The sequence below is a fragment of the Nicotiana sylvestris genome, chromosome 9 (assembly GCF_000393655.2).
Source record: "Nicotiana sylvestris chromosome 9, ASM39365v2, whole genome shotgun sequence".
Lineage (NCBI taxonomy): Eukaryota > Viridiplantae > Streptophyta > Magnoliopsida > Solanales > Solanaceae > Nicotiana > Nicotiana sylvestris.
Genome location: NC_091065.1, coordinates 14,060,025 through 14,080,252, shown reverse-complemented (window position 1 = coordinate 14,080,252; position 20,228 = coordinate 14,060,025). Strand labels below are relative to the sequence as shown.

The 20,228-nt window shown below is 38.8% G+C and overlaps 1 long non-coding RNA gene across 4 annotated transcripts; it reads right to left on the bottom strand.

Moving 5' to 3' along the window:
* Positions 1-1,985: 1,985 nt before the first annotated feature.
* On the bottom strand, positions 1,986-19,466 carry LOC104221555 (uncharacterized). 4 transcript variants are annotated; one of them, XR_011402196.1, is made up of 4 exons: positions 19,212-19,466; positions 18,767-18,867; positions 8,159-9,756; positions 1,986-2,244 (listed from the first exon to the last, which is right to left on the bottom strand). It is a non-coding gene; the product is annotated as an uncharacterized lncRNA (long non-coding RNA). The 4 variants fall into 4 exon arrangements; XR_011402197.1 differs by having other exon boundaries at positions 9,392-9,756; XR_709760.2 differs by lacking the exon at positions 8,159-9,756 and having other exon boundaries at positions 19,212-19,454.
* Positions 19,467-20,228: the final 762 nt, after the last annotated feature.

The window sequence follows — 20,228 nt, the reverse complement described above, 5'->3', positions numbered from 1 at the left end:
CCATTTTTTATCATACTTAAAAAAAACTTTTTTATATCAAATTTAAATAAGTTTTATTCTTTTTTGTTCTTTATGATAGAATTTTTGATTTTTTTCTCTGTTTGTTTTTGCTATTGTATATTCAATACTTAATATTATTAACGTTGTCATATGCTTTTTATTAGTTTACTTGAATTTAATATCCACTTTTATCATATTTATTTTAATATAATACAAATAATAAATAAAAATTATTTCAATAGTAACTTTGACTCTATTGCTCATATTCTTAAATATGAATTTTCTTATCATATTAAAAAAAAATTCCCATCTCAAATTCAAATATATCTTATTCTTCTATTTTCTCCATTGGACCACATTTCCAAAAATCATCTTACACTTTCAAACTTAACCTAGCAACACTCAATTCAAATATTAATCGTAAAAATTCTAATTGTTGCAACAATATTTTCACTATTATTTTAAGAAATATTTATTTATGTATAAAATATTTATTGTCCGAATTGTCAACATTAATATAACCTCATTATATATATATATTACTATTTAATTATTTTTCCTACCATAATTGAATTATACACAAAATTTAATTAAAGATACCTATAGTAATGTATATTGTTCACAAATAAGGTCAGATACAAAGCTTGTACTAAATAAAAAATTATTATTCCAACTTAAAATTAATATGTAAGATACAAAATAAAAATTTAATTAATTCTTTCTCAAAAAACGATACCTACCATAACTGAATTATACATAAAATTTTAATTAAAGATACCTGCAGTAATGTATATTGCACCCAAATAAGGTCAGATACAAAGTTTGTACTAAATAAAGAATTACTATTTCAACTTAAAATTAATATGTAAGATACAAAACGAAAATTTAATTGATTCTTTCTCAAAAAAGGATACCTACCATAACTGAATTATGCATAAAATTTTAAAAAGATACCTACAGTAATGTATATTGTATCAAAATAAGGTCAGTTACAAAGCTTGATCAATTAATTAAAATTCGTCCCTACCATAATTTATTTCGTCCCTACCATAATTATACAAAAAAATGTTAACTAAATTATACTACTAATAGAGATTTGTATCATAATTAAAAAATAATTCTTATTGAACTACTACTTTCATTAATTATGTTTCTATTTATAATTCAAATTTTTAATGTTGTCTTAAAATTACCAAGTGACTTTTTTTAGCTTGTCACTTAGCTTAACATCATGCTTCGCTACTCTCCTTTTAATATAATACTAGTGTTAAAACCCGCGCGATGCGCGAATAATTTGAAAGAATTATCTATTTTTTGAGCGTTATTTGCTTATCTTCTATTTTTTTAATTAGTTCATAGTATAAATATCCTAGAATTAACTTTATCCCCTCTTTTTGTATGTCCATTTCCACTACAATATTTGATTAGTTTTCTCATTTTATATTTTACTTAAAATTTGAATAATATAATATTTGTTTTAATTATAATTTTGAATCATCAAAAGTATAATAAGCCTTTAGTTTTTATAAAAAATTTAGCTAATAAATGTATTATATATATATATATATATATATATATATATATATATATATATAATATTATTGATTATATTTTTATATTTTTTATTATGAAATTATGAGTTCTATTTATCAACTAAAATTTTCTATATGAGAAATTTAATTAATATATTTAATTTTACTCTATCACTTGGAGCTTTATTAGGATTATTCCTTTATGACGTTTTATTTATTATGATTTCTGTTATGTCTATATCACCATATATGTATAATTTTTCTCATCATAATTTTAGTTATATGTCACGACCCGGATTTTCCACCCTCGGGAGTCGTGATGACGCCTACTCGTAGAAGCTAGGCAAGCCGCGCAAATGAAGAATCACTAACACTTTCATTTTACCCCTTTTTAACAACTGAGATTAACATGTAATCAACATTGAATATTAATGATAAATAAAACAAGTGGAAGACTTAAACTGATAAAATAACCAATGCCGGTACTACAATGCCGACGTACGTCTCTATCCGGAATCCGGTATCACAATATCACGGACTGTATATGAGTACTACATACAAGTGTCTGAAAAAGGGAATACAGTCTGTCTCGGATACAAGTGAAAACAGAACACATAATAAGATAGAAGCACGCCTGCAGGACTACCTCGGGATCTCTAGCTGGACTGAAGGCAGCAACCCAAATGCTATGGTCCAAGAGCTGCTCCGGGATCTGCATATAGTGGAGAGTGTAGTATCAGCACAATCTGACCCCATGTGTTGGTAAGTGCCTAGCCTAACTTCGACGAAGTAGTAACGAGGCTAGAACCAGACTACCAAATAACCTGTGCAGTTATATAACATACAACGAAAAATAAAACAGGAATAAACAAGTAAAGATGGAGGGGGGGGAGTACATGCTGCGGGAGTATACCAATATCAACAGTAAATCAAGAGTAACAGCATAAGAACAACTTAGATTTCACAGCAAAACAATAAGAAATTTGTATCCAATCTATAAACACTTTGTATCAGCAATTGTTGCGGCGCGCAACCTGATCCCAATATATATCAACACTGTTGCGGCGCACAACCCGATCCATATCATTTATCACTGTTGCGGTGTGCAACCCGATCCACATATAATATTATTGCGGCGCGCAACCCGATCCACATATACGATCAACAACAATCATAGCAAGAGTCCCGACAAGTGATCAATAAAGAACTACACTATCCCGGCAAGGGAATCGACTGAATAAGTAACAGCATCCCGGCAAGGGAGAAACAGCTATAACCAACCTTGTTCAAACATTTAACTACCTCAGCTAACACTAATACTCAGTCATAAGTAATTTCCACGAGAATAATCACTATCCTTGCTCAATACAGAGAGTCATCAACTTAAGTATCCGTAGTATTATTTAAGAACACAATAAATTACAATTCAAGACTCACGGTCATGCTCGACACCAACGTATAGATACTCGTCACCATGCCTATACGTCGTACTCAACAAGAGACAAGTAGCAAATAAGACACAACTCCTAATCCCTCAAGCTAAGGTTAGACCAAACACTTACCTCACACTTCCACAGCCAACTCAAACCTCAAACAACGCTTTTTCTTTTGAATTTGGCTCCAAATCAATTGTATCTAGGCATAATTGACTTGATAACATCAATAAATGCTAAATAATCCAATTCCAATGCTTAATTATAGCTTTCTAATCATTCTTCCAAAAAGTCAAAAATCGACCCCGGGCCCGCTTGGTCAAAATACGAGGTTCAGACCAAAACCTGATCACCCATTCATCTACGAGCCCGAATATATAATTTATTTTGAAATCCGACCCCAAAACGAGGTCAAATTCCCAATTAATCAAAAAGCCCTAACTCTACCCAAATCCCTAACTTTCTACCCTTAATCTCATGCTTTAGGCCTAGAAATCTAGTGGATGTTGATAAAAATGGAAGAAAAGGAGCTTAGAATTACATACCTATGAAGCTATGGTGAAGTTCCTCTTCAAAAATCGCCCAAGAGGTGTGGAGAAGATGAAGTTTATGAAAAATAGTGAAATTCCCGTAATGCATTCTGTTTTTGAACTTAAAAAGTAACTGGGCGAATTTGGTCTATGCATTCGCGACAGGCTCATCGCGTTCGCGATGAGCTAGGCCTGAGAGACCTTCGCGTTCCCGGAAAAAGGCTCGCGTTTGCGGAGCACTAACTCCTCGATCCTTCGCGTTCGCGTCCAGGTGGTCGTTTTCGCGTAGGTATAATACCCCTCCCCCTGCCTAGGCTCATAAGCCTTCACGTTCGTGATACCAGGCCCGCGTTCGCGAAGGGAAGACCCTCCCCCCCAAGCTTTGCGTTCGCAACCTGGGTCTTGCATTCACGTAGAAGGAAATTTCTTTCAGTATGAATAACTCATCGCGTTCGCGAGGGTCCTCCCGCGAACACGAAGAAGAAAATACCAGAACACCAGAACTGAAAAACCTGCAACTTTTTATGAGTTCAAAACCTTCCGAAACACATCCGAAACTCACCCGAGCCCTCGGGGCTCCAAACCAAACATACGTACTAACTCAATAACACCATATGAACTTATCCGGGCGATCAAATCGCCAAAATAACATCATGAACATCGAATTAAACCTCGAAATCAATGGAATTTCTCAAAACTTCTTTGAACATCAAATTTTGCATTTAAGGTCCGAATCACGTCAAATGGATCCCATTTCTTACCAAACTTTACCGACAACACATATAAATCATATTGAACGTGTACCAGGCTCCGGAACCATAATACGGGCACGGTATCACAAATTTCACATAGCATTTCACTTTCAAAAACCTTTATATTTTTCAGAAAATAATTTCTTTTAAAAAATTCATTTCTCAGACTTGGGACCTCGGAATTCGATTCCGGGCATACGCCCAAGTTCCATATTTTTCCATTGATCCTTCGGGACCGTCAAATCACGGGTCCAGACCCGTTTACCCAAAATGTTGACTGAAGTCAACTTAAATGCATTTTAACTCAAAATTTCAACATTTTCATAGTTTTTTTACATAATAGCTTTTCAGCTACGCACCCGGACTATGCACGCAAATCGGGGTGATGTCGAAAAAGGTTTTTAAGGCCTCGGAGTGCAGAATTCATTTTAAAAACAAGTGATGACCTTTTGGGTCATCATATTCTCCACCTCTAAAACAACCATTCGTCCTCGAACGGACATAAGAAGGAAGTACCTGAGTTGGAGAAAAGATGGGGATAACGACTCTGCATATCGGACTCGGACTCCCAGGTCGATGCCTCAACAGGCTGACCTCTCCACTGAACAAGAACAGAAGGAAAACTCTTTGATCTCAACTGACGAACCTGCCGGTCTAGAATAGCTACCGGCTCCTCCTCATAAGACAAGTCCTTGTCCAACTGGACAGTGCTAAAATCTAACACGTGGGATGGATCGTCGTGATACCTCTGAAGCATGGACACATGAAACACTAGATGCAAGACTGATAAGCTCGGCAGCAATGCAAGTCTATAAGCCACCTCTCCCACTCGATCAAGAATCTCAAACGGGCCAATGAACCTAGGGCTAAGCTTGCCCTTCTTCCCAAATATCATCACGCTCTTCATAGGCGACACTCGAAGCAATACCCGCTCACCGACCATGAAAGCCAAATCTCGAACCTTGCGGTCGGCATAGCTCTTTTGCCTGGACTAAGCTGTACGAAATCTATCCTGAATAATCATGACCTTGTCCAAGGCATCCTGAACCAGATCCGTACCCAACAACCGAGCCTCTCCGGCTCAAACCATCCAACCGGAGACCGACACCGCCTACCATATAAAGCCTCATAAGGAGCCATCTGAATACTCGACTGGTAGCTGTTTTTGTAGGCAAACTCTGCTAAAGGCAAAAACTGATCCCATGAGCCTCCAAAGTCAATGACATAAGCTCAGAGCATATCCTCTAAAATCTGAATGGTCCGCTCGGACTGCCCGTCCGTCTGAGGATGATATGCTATGCTCAACTCAACCTGTGTGCCCAACTCTCACTGAACTGATCTCCAGAAATGCAAGGTAAACTGCGTACCTCAGTCCAAAATGATAGACTCAGGCACACCATGAAGACGAACAATCTCCCGAATATAGATCTCAGCTAACCTCTCGGAAGAATAGGAGACTACCACAGGAATGAAATGCGCTAACTTGGTCAGCCTATCAACAATAACCCACACTGTATCGAACTTCCTCTGAGTCTATGGGAGTCCAACAACGAAGTCCATAATGATCCGCTTCCACTTCCACTCAGGAATCTCAATCTTCTGGAACAAACCACCAGGCCTCTGATGCTCATACTTAACCTGCTGACAATTCAAACACTGAGCCACATATGCAATGATATCCTTCTTCATTCTCCACCACCAATAATGCTGCCGTAAATCCTGGTACATCTTTGCGGCACCCGGGTGAATAGAGTACCGGGAGCTATGAGCCTCCTCTAAAATCAACTCTCAAAGACCATCCACATTAGGCACACAAACTCGACCCTGCAATCTCAAAACTCCATAATCACCTAAAGTAACCTGCTTGGCACCTCCGTGCTGCACTGTGTCTCTAAGGACACATAAATGGGGATCATCATACTGCCGATCACGGATACGCTCCAATAAAAAAGAACGAGCGACCGTGCAAGCCAACACACGACTGGGCTTAGAAACATCCAATCTCACGAACTGATTGGCCAAAGCCTGAACATCCAAAGCAAGCGACCTCTCACCGACCGAAATATAAGCAAGACTGCCCATATTGGTTGACTTTCTACTCAAAGCATTGGCCACCACATTGGCCTATCCCGGATGACATAAAATGGTGATATCATAGTCCTTTAATAGCTCCAACCACCTTCTCTGCCTCAAATTCAACTCCTTCTGCTTGAACAAATACTGCAGACTCTTGTGATCCGTGAATACCTCACATGCCACGCCATACAGATAATGTCTCCAAATCTTCAACGCGTGAACAATGGCTGCTAACTCCAAATCATGAACCGGATAATTCTTCTCATGAATCTTCAACTGCCGCGAAGCATAAGTAATGACCTTGCCATCCTGCATCAACACCGCACCAAGCCCAATACGAGATGCATCACAATAAACTGTATATGGCCCTAAACCCGCAGGCAAAACCAACACCGGTGTCGTAGTCAAGGCTGTCTTGAGCTTCTGAAAGCTCGCCTCACACTCGTCCGACCACCTGAACTGGGCACCCTTATGGGTCAACCTGGTCATTGGGGCTGCGATAGATGAAAACCCCTTCACAAACCGACGATAATAGCTTGTCAATCCCAAGAAACTCTGAATCTCCGTAGCTGATGCTGGTCTAGGCCAGTTCTTAACTGTCTCAATCTTCTTCGGATCAACTTGAATACCCTTTGCTGATACAACATGACCCAAGAATGCAACTGAACTCAACCAGAACTCATACTTCGAAAACTTAGCATACAACTGACTATCCCTCAAAGTCTGAAGAACCACCTTAAGGTGCTGCTCGTGCTCCTCCCAGTTGCGGGAGTATATCAAGATATCATCAATGAAGACTATCACAAACGAATCCAAGTAAGGCCTGAACACCCGGTTCATCAAATCCATAAAAGCTGTTGGGGCATTTGTCAACCCGAATGACATCACCAAAAACTCATAATGCCCGTACCGAGTGCGGAAGTTGTCTTAGGGACATCAGATGCCCTAATACTCAACTGATGGTAGCCAGATCTCAAGTCAATCTTCGAAAATACCTTGGCACCCTGAAGTTGATCAAACAAATCATCGATCATCGGCAACAGATACTTATTCTTGCTTGTAACCTTGTTCAGCTGTCGGTAATCTATACACCTTCGCATCGATCCATCCTTCTTCTTAACAAACAACACCGACGCACCCCAAGGCGAAACATGGGTCTAATGAAACCCTTCTCAAGCAAGTCTTGCAACTGCTCCTTCAACTCTTTCAACTCAGGCGGGGGCATACGATACGGCAGAATAGAAATGGGCTGAGTGTCCGAAGCCAAATCAATGCAAAAGTCAATATCCCTGTCGGGTGGTATACCCGGTAGGTCTAAAGGAAATACCTCAGGGAACTCACAAAAAACAGGCACAAAATCAATAGAAGGAACCTCGGCACTAGAATCACGAACATATGCCAAATAGGCCAAACACCCCTTCTCGACCATACGCCGAGCCTTCACGTAAGAGATGACACTACGGGTAGAATGACCAGGAGTCCCTCTCCACTCTAAACGAGGTAAACCCGGCAAGGCTAAGGTTACCGTCTTGGCATGACAGTCCAAGATAGCATGGTAAGGTAATAACCAGTCCATCCCCAATATGACATCGAAATCAACCATGTCCAGAAGCAACAAATCTACACGAGTCTCAAGACCCCCAATCACAACTATACAAGAGCGATGGACTCGATCTACCACAATAAAATCACCCACCGGTGTGGACACATATATAGGGGCACTCAAGGAATTACTAGGCATGACCAGATACGGTGCAAAATAAGATGACACATAGGAATATGTAGACCCTGATCAAACAAAACTAAAGCATCTCGGCCACAAACCAGAATAGTACCTGTGATAACTGCGTCGGAAGCCTCAGCCTCAGACCTGGCTGGAAGAGCATAACATCGGGGCTGGGCCCCACCACCCTGGACTACATCTCTAGGACGACCTGCAACTGGCTGGCCTCCACCTCTAGCGGTCTGAGCTCTACCTCTAGTACCTTTACCTCCACCTCTAGCACATCTACCCCCACCTCTAGCTGGCTGGGAGGGATGTGGAACACCTGGTGCCTGAACCATAGCACGGGAACCCTGCTGCTGCGACTAAGTACCCACCAATCTCGGACAAGCCCTCCGGATATGACCATACTCACCACACTCAAAACATTCACCTAAATGCTGCGGCTGAGGAAACTGACCCTGGCAACCTGAATGACCACCCCGAAAACTCTAGAGCGGCATTGCTTTGATAGGAGCTGGTGGTGCACTGTAGGGCTGCTTATCAGAATACTGCATATGTGAACCACGACACCTGAAGTGCCGTGAGAAACCTGAAGTGCTGACTGAAAGGACCTAGGAGGGTGGCCTCTACCATACGAATCATTGCCTCCAGATGAGGCACCACTGAATCTGCCTGAATGGCGAGGCCTCTTGTCCGACCCATGACCTCCTCCCTGCGACAGAACCATCTCCACTCTCCTGGCCACATTGGCCGCCTCCTGGAAAGAAATCTCACTCCCTGTCTCCCTAGCCATCTGAGGACGAATTGGCTAAATAAGTCCATCAATGAACCTCCTCACCCTCTCTCTCTCGATGGGAAATATGATAAGAGCATGACGAGCCAAGTCGATGAATTTGGTCTCATACTGGGTAACAGTCATAGAACTCTGCTGGAGACACTCAAACTGCCTCCGATAGGCTCTCTCTGAGTGATGGGGAGAAACTTCTCCAGAAATAGCTGAGTAAACTGCTCCCAAGTCAAAGCCGGTGATCCGGCTGGTCTAGCCAAGCAATACTCTCTCCACCAAGTCTTGGCGGATCCAGACAAGCGAAAAGTAGCAAAATCGACCCCATTGGTCTCAACTATCCCCATGTTCCTGAGAACCTCGTGACGGCTGTCTAGATAATCCTGGGGATCCTCAGTAGATGTACCGCTGAAAGTAGTAGTGAAGAGCTTGGTGAACCTATCCAATCTCCACAAAGCATCGGCAAACATAACTGCTCAATCGCCGGTCTGAGCTACCATACCCTGGCTGGACTGCTCTAACTCGCTGAACCACTAGAGTTTGGAACTGAGGAGCTACCTGCTTTGGAGTGTGAGTAGCAGGAGTCTGGGCTCCTCCTCCAGCCTGAGAGACGGCTGGTGCTACAGGAAGCAAACATGCCCGGGTGACACTCTCCATAAGGCCCACTAGACGGACCAGAGCATCCTGGAGAACTGGGGTAGCAATAAACTCCCCTAGGACCTGAGATGGGACCATTGGAACTGCTGGGCTGGAACCTCATCATCAAAATTAACCTAGGGCTCCGCCACTGGTGTTGCTGCTCTAGGCTGAGCTCTGCCCTTGCCTCGGCCTCTAGCACGGCCTCGGCCTCTGCTCCTCGTGGGAGCTACTGCTTGGGGATTGGGCTGCTGATCGGTGGATAAGGAAGCGCGTATTCTCTCCATCTGTGAAAGAACAGAGTAGAAATTCAATTAGCATTGAGAAACCAAACCGCACGACAAGAAAGAACAAATGTGAAGTTTTCCTAACTCTGTAGCCTCTGGGGATAAATACAGACGTCTCTATACCGATCCCTCGGACTCTACTAAGTTGTCCGTGAATTGTGAGACCTATGTAACATAGATCTCTGATACCAACTTGTCACGACCCGGATTTTCCACCCTCGAGAGTCGTGATGGCGCCTACTCGTAGAAGCTAGGCAAGCCGCGCAAATGAAGAATCACTAACCCTTTCATTTTACCCCTTTTTAACAACTGAGGTTAACATGTAATCAACATTGAATATTAATGATAAATAAAACAAGCGGAAGACTTAAACTGATAAAATAACCAAAGCTGGTACTACAATGCCAACGTATGTCTCTACCCGAAATCCGGTGTCACAATATCACGGACTGTATATGAGTACTACATACAAGTGTCTGAAAAAGGGAATAAAATCTATCTTGGATACAAGTGAAAACATAACACATAATAAGATAGAAGAGAACGTTGGGCCTGCGGACGCCTGCAGGACTACCTCGGGATCTCTAGTTGGACTGAAAGCAGCCACCCAAATGCTATGGTCTAAGTGCTGCTTCGGGATCTGCACATAGTGCAGAGTATAGTATCAACACAATCCGACCCCATGTGCTGGTAAGTGCCTAACCTAACCTCGACGAAGTAGTGACGAGGCTAGGGCCAAACTACCAAATAACCTGTGCAGTTATATAACATACAACGGAAAATAAAACAGGAATAAACAAGTAAAGATGGGAGGGGGGTACATGCTACGGGGTATACCAATATCAACAGTAAATCAAGAGTAACAACATAAAAACTTAGATTTCACAGCAAAACAATAAGAAATTTGTATCCAATCTATAAACACTTTGTATCAGCAATTATTGCGGCGCGCAACCCGATCCCAATATATATCAACACTGTAGCAGCGCGCAATCCGATCCATATCATTTATCACTGTTGCGGCGTGCAACCAGATCTACATATAATATTGTTACGGCGCGCAACCCGATCCAAATATATCATTATTGCGGCATGCAACCCGATCCAAATATATCATTTGTTGTGGCGTGCAACCCGATCCAAATATATCATTGTTGCGGCGTGCAACCCTATCCAAATATATCATTGTTGCGGCGTGCAACCCTATCCAAATATATCATTGTTGCAGCGTGCAACCCGATTCACATATACGATCAACAACAATTATAGCAAGAGTCCCGGCAAGGGATCAATAAAGAACTACATTATCCCGGCAAAGGAATTGACAGTATAAGTAATAGCATTCCGGCATGGGAGAAACATCTATAACCAACATTGTTCAAACATCTAACTACCTCAGCTAACACCAATACTCAGTCATAAGTAATTTCCACGAGAATAATCACGATTCTTGCTCAATACAGAGAGTTATCAACTTAAGCATCCGTAGTATTATTTAAGAACACAACAAATTAATTCAAGACTCACGGTCATGCTCGATACCAACGTATAGATACTCGTCATCATGCCTATACGTCGTACTCAATAAGAAACAAGTAGCAAATAGGACACAACTCCTAATCCCTCAAGCTAAGGTTAGACCAAACACTTACCTCGAACTTCTACGGCCAACTCAAACCTCAAACACCGCTTTTCTTTTTGAATTTGTCTCCAAATCAATTGTATCTAGACATAATCGACTTGATAACATCAATAAACGCTAAACAATCCAATTCTAATGCTTAATTATAGCTTTCTAATCATTCTTCCCAAAAAGTCACAAATTGACCCCAGGCCCGCTTGGTCAAAATACGAGGTTCAGACCAAAACCTGATCGCCCATTCATCTACGAGCCCGAATATATAATTTATTTTGAAATCCGACCCCAAAACGAGGTCAAATTCCCAATTAATCAAAAAGCCCTAACTCTACCCAAATCCCTAACTTTCTACCCTTAATCTCATGTTTTAGGCCTAGAAATCTAGTGGGTGTTGATAAAAATGGAAGAAAACAAGCTTAGGATTACATACCTATGAAGATATGGTGAAGTTCCTCTTCAAAAATCGCCCAAGAGGTGTGGAGAAGATGAAGTTTATGAAAAATGGTGAAATTCCCGTGATGCATTCTGTTTTTGAACTTAAAAATAACTGGGCGATTGGTCTATGCGTTCGCGACAGGCTCATCACGTTCGCGATGAGCTAGGCCTGAGAGACCTTCACGTTCGCAGAAATGGGCTCGCGTTTGCAGAGCACTAACTCCTCGAGCCTTCGCATTCGCGTAGGTATAATACCCCTCCCCCTGCTCAGGCTCATAAGCCTTCGCGTTCGCGATACCAGGCTTGGGTCTCGCGTTCGCGTAGAAGGAAATTTCCTTCAACATGAATAACTCATCGCGTTCGCGAGGGTCCTCCCGCGAAGAAAAAAATACCAGAACACCAGAACTGAAAAATCTGCAACTTTTATGAGTTCAAAACCTTCCGAAACACATCCGAAACTAACTCGAGCCCTCGGGGCTCCAAACTAAACATACGTACTAACTCAATAACACCATATAAACTTATCCGGGCGATCAAATCACCAAAATAACATCATGAACATCGAATTAAACCTCAAAATCAGTGGAATTTCTCAAAACTTCTTTGAACATCAATTTTTGCATTTAAGGTCCGAATCACGTCAAATGAATCCCGTTTCTTACCAAACTTTACCGACAACACATATAAATCATATTGAACCTGTATCGGGCTCCAGAACTATAATACGGGCCCGATACCACAGATTTCACTTTCAAAAACCTTTATATTTTTTAGAAAATAATTTCTTTTAAAAAATTTATTTCTCGGACTTGGGACCTCGGAATTCGATTCCGGGCATACAGCCAAGTCCCATATTTTTCCACGGACCCTCCGGGACCGCCAAATCACGGGTTCGGGTCCGTTTACCCAAAATGTTTACCGAAGTCAACTTAAATACATTTTAAGTCAAAATTTTAATATTTTCACAGATTTTTTAAATAATAGCTTTCCGGTTACGCGCCCGGACTGCGCACGCAAATCAAGGTGATGCCAAAAGAGGTTTTTAAGGCCTCGAAATGCAGAATTCATTTTAAAGACAAGTGATGACCTTTTGGGTCATCACATTATAAATCTTATATTTTTTTATACTATCAATGAAATTTATATTTTATTCTTTCTTTTTGTTCCTTGATTATCTAAACTTATATTATCCATTACTTAGTATTATTAAATTGTCATATGAATTTTTAATAACTTACCATTTTAATATAATACAATAAATATAGTTTTCTATTACTCTTGAAATTTAACTTGACTTTATCTTGTATGACTATTTCTCAAAATTAATTCATTGTTTAAATTTATTTATTATTTTTATTTTATCTTTTAAAGCAATTCAACGTATAAATTTTCTTACACTATATCCATCCCCCTCTTCCTAATATTTAATCTAATTAAGTGGTATTTTCATCATCTTATTTCTGGCTCTAGAGAAAATAATGTATTATCCTTGAGCATATGTTTGAAGAGTCAAAGGAATAAGGAGAGATCATCTCTCTTTGATAGTATTAATCTTGTTGTAATTTTAATTGTATGATGATGTCCTCTACAGTATAAAATTAAACAGAAAAGATTTAGAAGAAAAACTTAAATGTTAATTTTATCAAGTGAAGCATCTGAATAAATTATAAAAACTTTGCATAGTGCAAGCAATTAACTTGTATATTTTTATAAACCAAAAAAGTTAACCTCTAGCGTAAAAATATTTTGAAAAGCCCCAAGCATTCTTGTACAATAAATCTTATGTACAACTACCTCTGCTATTTCCTTTAATACTTTCATAATTTTCTCAACCTATACAAAAATCTCATTTAGATGTTATTTTCTACTAAAATCATTCTAAAACTAAATGTGGTATATGTACTCCTTCTCATAATAATTGATTGTCCGATTTTCATCTTTCACAATTATATCTACTTTTCCTACTTGAACTACTTTTCTCTACACCTAAATACTACTTAAAAAGAATAATACTATCCAATACTTTATATGATAGTAAATATAGATTGACTACCTCATTAAATTAAACAGCAAAGGCCGTGAATCAGTCTCCTTCAGTTTTGGTCTAGGTATAGCATTGTTAGTATCTTGAGTTATTTTGCCACTTGATTTCCTCAACCTGATTATTTGAAAATTATCATGAAGCAGAATATGCATTTATGTTGTAAGTACATAACATGCTTCTCACTGCATAAACTTCAAAAAATGAATCGAGCAGTATGATATAAATACCTTCTCATCCGGCAGTAATATCTCCAATTAAAATGGATTATCTGTATTTTCGCGATCTGGAACCATCCATATTCCATAATCACACGACACGAACCTTTAAATTTCATAGCATCTTTGTATCGGATATATCATTGATGATGTCAGTTTTCGTATACATTTCTTTGAAGGAAGTAATGGCTTCAACCTAGTTTTTTTTCTCTATATGATGTATACTTTAAAGGTTGAAGTTATAATGTATTATAGGGTTATATTCCAAAAATATTGTTGTATTCTTGGTAGTATTTATAAAGTAGCGGACTTTTTATTAGGGTCTAGAGTCTATCGTTAAGGGTGTCTTCAATCATTAATGACCTTTCCTTTGGCAGAGAACTTTTGAATAAATTCAAAGCTTGATTGTTTTTTATTTTGGAATAACTCTTGGTCACATTATTCTTTTCCAAATATGCCTCGTGATTATTGCATGATTATTCACTTTCCAACTATATTTCTTGATCATCCCTGTCGTGCATCCTTAATTTCCTCACTTTGAAGAAAATTATGCATATTCTTTGTCATATAATTTAATTCCTTGTATGGTAATATTTGAACTGCAAATATTTTAAGTAATACGTTGTAATATACAATTTTAATCTCAATATTAAATTTAAAAAGTTAAAAAAAATGATTGTGTCTACAGTACTAAGATTATAAATCAAGATATTGCTTATATTCACAAAGCTCCAAAACTCATGATGAAATTCAACTTACAGAAAATCTTGGACTAAAATTTCTATTAAATATGTTTTCCTTTATAATTCAAATTTTTAATGTTGTCTTAAAATTGCTAAGTGACTTCATTTTAGCTTGCCACTTGGCTTAACCACATGCTTCACTAGTCTCTTTTAATAGTATAATATAGATAGATAGATTTGTGAGTGATGGCCCCTTGTTTAAAAATGAAATTCTGCGTTCCGAGGCCTTAAAAACCTCTTTTAGCATCACCTCGATTTGCGGGCGCAGTCCGAACGCGTAGTCGGAAAGCCTATATGTGAAAATCTGTGAAAAATAATAAGTTTTGACTATAAAATGAGTTAATTTGACTTCGGTCAATGTTTTGGGTAAACGAACCCAAACCCGTGATTCGACAATCCCGGAGGGTCCGTAGGAAAATATGAGACTTGGGCGTATGCCCGGAATCGAATTCCGGGGTCCCAAGCCCGAGAAATGAATTTTTAAAGAAAATTATTTTCTGAAATTGTTTAAAGGTTTTGGAAATGAATTTTGATTAGAACGTGTTGGTATCGGGCTCGTATTTTGGTTTTGGCACCCGGTACAGGTCTTATATATGATTTAAGATAATTCTGTGAAGTTTGGTAAGAAACGGAGTCCGCTTGACATGATTCGGACCTTAATTGAAAAATTTGATGTTTGAAGAAGTTTTGAGAAATTCCATTGATCTTGAGGTTTAATTCGATGTTCATGATGTTATTTAGGTGATTTGAGTACACGAATAAGTCCGTAGGATGTTTTTGAGGTTGTGTGTATATTTGGTTTGGAGCCCCGAGGGCTCGGGTGAGTTTTGGATAGACCATGGAGTACATTTCGAACTTAAAAAATTGCAGGTTTTTCACTAGTGTATTCAGGCCTGCAGGCTTCGCATTGGCTTGCAAATGCGAGTTCGCAATTGCGAAGGCTGAGTCGCAAACTCTTCCTCGCAAATGCGAGTGTTCCTTCGCAAATTCGAAGAACCCCTCTTGGGCCAGTTATCGCAATTGCGAACTATTGTTCGCATTTCCCTTCTCTCAATTGCGAGGCCCCTTTCACATTTCCCAACCCAGCAGAGGTCGGGGTTCGCAATTCCCACATCTGAGATCTGCAACTTTTATACTTAGACGATTTTAAACCCATTTTCATATCTTTTCAAAACACAAACTCCTTTGGGCGATTTTCCAGGAACAACTCTTCTTCCAAATCGATTGTAAGCTAATTTTAACTCATTTCCTTCAATCATTAACATCTTTTAACATGATTTCAACCTAAAATCAATGATTTTCATGGGGGAAATTGGGTGTTTTGGGTAGAACCTAAGTTTTTCAAAAATTGGGGATTTGGAACTCGATTTGAGGTCCGATTTTAAAACAAATTATATATTTGGGTTTGTGGGGGAATGAGTAATCGGGTTTTGGTTCGAACCTCGGGTTTTGACCATGTGGGCCCGGGGGCGATTTTTGACTTTTTGGGTAAAACTTTAGAAAACTCATTTTCATGCATTGGGGTTGATTCATTTAGCGTTTATTGATGTAGTTAAGTAACTTGTGACTAGATACGAGCGAATTGGTGGTGGAATCAAGGGGTAAAGCTATAGTTGAATCGTGAATTGTGTTCGTGGCATCGAGGTAAGTGTTTGGTCTAACCTTAGCTTGAGGGATTAGGAGTTGTTTCCTATTTGCTATGTGGTAATTATTGAGTATGACGTATAGGCATGGTGACGAGTATCTATACGTTGGTGTCTAGCATGCCCGTGAGTCTTTATATTGTGATTATCATGACTTCATTGTATCTTTATGCCTTAGTGGTGGTTTCTATTTGTTGTATAAAGTTTGTGGAAGAAATCATGATCTATGAACATTGAGGAGCGTTGATTCAAGTTGCATAACGAATTGTGAAAGTATAAGTGATAATTGAACCTCTAGAGCATTGGCTCGAGTTGTGAAGTGAATAGTGAAGCAAAAGTGAGAAAGAGAAGAGATCATTATGTTGTCACCCTTGCCGGGCTATTGTTGATTTATTTGTTATGTTCCCTTGCCGGGATTTTTATTGCAATTTCATTTGTTCCCTCGCCCTATTGTTTGTGATTATTATTTGGGTGAGGACGAGAGTTAAAGCACGAAGGGTGATGTCATGCACTGTTTATTTTGTGAGGAAAGAGTGTAAAGCACGAAGGGTGATGCCGTGTATGATTGTGAGGAAAAAGTGTAAAGCACGAAGGGTGATGTCGTGCCACACGATGTACCATTCTGTGCCGATTATATTGATTATATGGTGAGGAAAGAGAGTAAAAGCATGAAGGGTGATGCCGTGTACGTTTTTATTATATGATTGCTTTGGTGAGGACGGGAGTAAAAGCACGAAGGGTGATGCCGTGCATTTATTGATTTCTGATTCTTTATTGACATTCGAGTTATGTTGTCTCTCTCGGTTACTTGATGTCTTTATTCAGAATTGTTATCTCCCCCACAGCATGCTTCCCCTCCCATACTTGACTGGTTATTTCTGTGTTACTTTTTCGCTGTATATATATTTGAACTGCACAGGTTTATTTGGTAGTCTGGTCCTAGCATCGTCACTACTTCTTCGAGGTTAGGCTGGACACTTACCAGCACACGAGGTCGGTTGTGCTAATACTACACTCTGCACTGTGTGCAGATCCTGGAGCAGCTTTTGGACAGTAACTTGAAGGCTTTCTTCAGTCTATCCAGAGACCCAAGGTAGACCTGCAGGTGTCTGCAGGCCCTGGCGTATCCCTCTGTCCCTATTTCCTGTTTCATTTTCCTTTTATTCAGAAACAGTATACTGTTATTTCTTCAGATTTTGTATGTAACAAATCTTAAACCGTCTGTGATACTGTGACACCAGGTTTTGGGTGCTTTAGGTTTTTAAGAGTTGTAATAGATGCAGATTTCAGATATTTAATTGTATCTTCCGCTTAATTATTTAAAGTTCCGCTGTTTTCATGTTATCGCCTTATATTTGTTAAAAAGAAATAATTGGATAATGAAGTAAGTAGTTAAAGGATTTGCTTGCCTAGCTCACATTAGTAGGCGTCATCACGACTCCCGAGGGTGGGAAATCCGGATCATGACAAGTTGGTATCAGAGCTCTAGGTTACATGGGTCTCATAGTTCACAGACAAGCTTAGTAGAGTCTGAGGGATCGGTACAGAGACGGTCTGTATTTATCCCCCAGAGGCTACAGAGTTAGGAAAAACTTCACATTTATTCTTTCCTATCGTGCGGTTTGGTTTCTCAATGCTAATTGAATTTCTACTCTGTTCTTTCGCATATGTAAATGTGTATCTGTTCCATAAATGACCATTGATAATAAGGCCATCAGGTAAGGGAAGATTATGACCACTATCTAAAATGTACTTCAGTTGTTGCAAGAATCAAATCCCCGTGCATATTTAGCACCAAAATGATAAAATTGAAAAAATAACAACAAATATATTAAGTAAGCCAAACAGATGGAACTTACCCTGTGACTTCTCTTGACAAAAGTAGAAATTTTGTACTCTTTTAATTCTTGTTATTATGGTTTGTCCTCTGCCCAGAATATTTGGATTGCATACAAGAATAACACAATAAAACAATATATATTGTTGAAGATTAGTAAGACACACAAGCAAGGAAACAGATGCATAGTGCAAGGTTAATCACATACTTAGACTACCTCTCAAGCACTGTTAACAATATCGAAAGACCTCTTGAGAACCACTAGAGACTCTAACTTCACCACATCATTCGCAAAGAAGTACTATGTTTTCTTATAACCATACAATAATATATGTATGCCTTATAAAATTAAAAACTACATGTCTACTGATTAGGCACATAACCATATAAGAAAAAAAATAAGAATGAAATGCCGACATGTAAAAGGTCTCTCAAGAAGAAGGTTTTAACTTACCTTGGAAAAGAGATAAGATTCTATCAAGACCGGGAATCAATAATAATAATACCAAGTACGCTTTAAATGATTCTTTCTGTGTGATTATTTTTGTTGTATTCCTGTAAATTATCAAATGGTTCAGAGAAATTCGAGATGAAATCTCAGAATACAAATGTGAAATTGCTTAAAATATATTTATCCTTAACTGCATGTTGGAAATTTTGTCTTACAGAATCATTGTAAAAAATACCCAAATGTAAATATATCTTATATAAATCTTTATAGGGTTTTAGTTAGATATGAGATAGTAACAAATAAGAAGGAAAGGAAATACGAAATCGATTAGGAACATAAATCGTTTCTTTGATTCTTCCTCCACAAAATCGATCAATTAAAGCAGAGCAGCTTCTTTCTCAAAAAAAAAAAAAAAAAAAAAACGAAAAGATTAGGGATTTGAACATACCTGACAAATGAGATTCACATTTTGATTTGAGGGATTTTGATTTGGGTGAAATTTTTGCCGAGGAGAGAACTGATTTCTAGAGAGAGGGCTGACCCCAGAGAGTTTTTCTGCTTTTGTATTCTTTCACTTTGGCCTTCTGTTCCAGCAGACAATGGTTAGTGAAAGATAGGAATTTTTATTTTCTTTATTATTTTAAAAGTAAATTTCTATCGTGTAGGAGCGACCCAATCGCTGCAAGAGATATTTAACAGCCACTTTCACAAATTCGCCACAAAATATACGGAGCCAAAATTTTGTTCTTGGCGGGACTGAAAATTTCAGCCATATTAGAGGCAAAAAGTCGCTGCTAAAAATTAACCTTCTGTAGCGACTTTTAAAGTCGCCGCTAATAATATAGGGTCGCTGCTATATGTCGCCACTAATAATCAAATTTCTTGTAGTGTCATCCACTGATCAGCAGCCCGAGCCCCCAGCAGCAGCTTCCACAAGGGGCAGAGGGCGAGGCCGATCCAATCCAAATTGATATAGTTGATTTGGTTTGGTTCTGATAAAATTCGAATCAACACTGTCCATGTACACCTCTGCCTACCGGTGGCAATTGTTTTACCTGTAAGGACGAGTATATTTATAATCACTTGCCTTTCTTGTTCTATTTCTTTTCTTCTTCTTTTTTTCTTTTTCTTTTTGTGTGTTGCCCACGTTCTATTCTTTTCAGTTCTAACAAAACTAAATTTTAAACCTCTTATCGGATTTTTCATTATTAAAAACGTACAATTTTTTCCTGCTTGGAAATTTTCAAGAAAATAAACGAAAGTTAAAGTATAATTTTTCACGGTTCAGTTAGGCAATAGTATTAAAGTACACGAAAATTTCCCAATGGATTGTATTGGGAAAAATTAAATTTATATATGTGATTCATTATAAGATGACACGTCATGACACGTGGACCAGTTAAAGAAGAACAAGTGATGAAGAATAATCAAAGAGGCACGAGCTTCAACAGGCACGGGTAGTCAT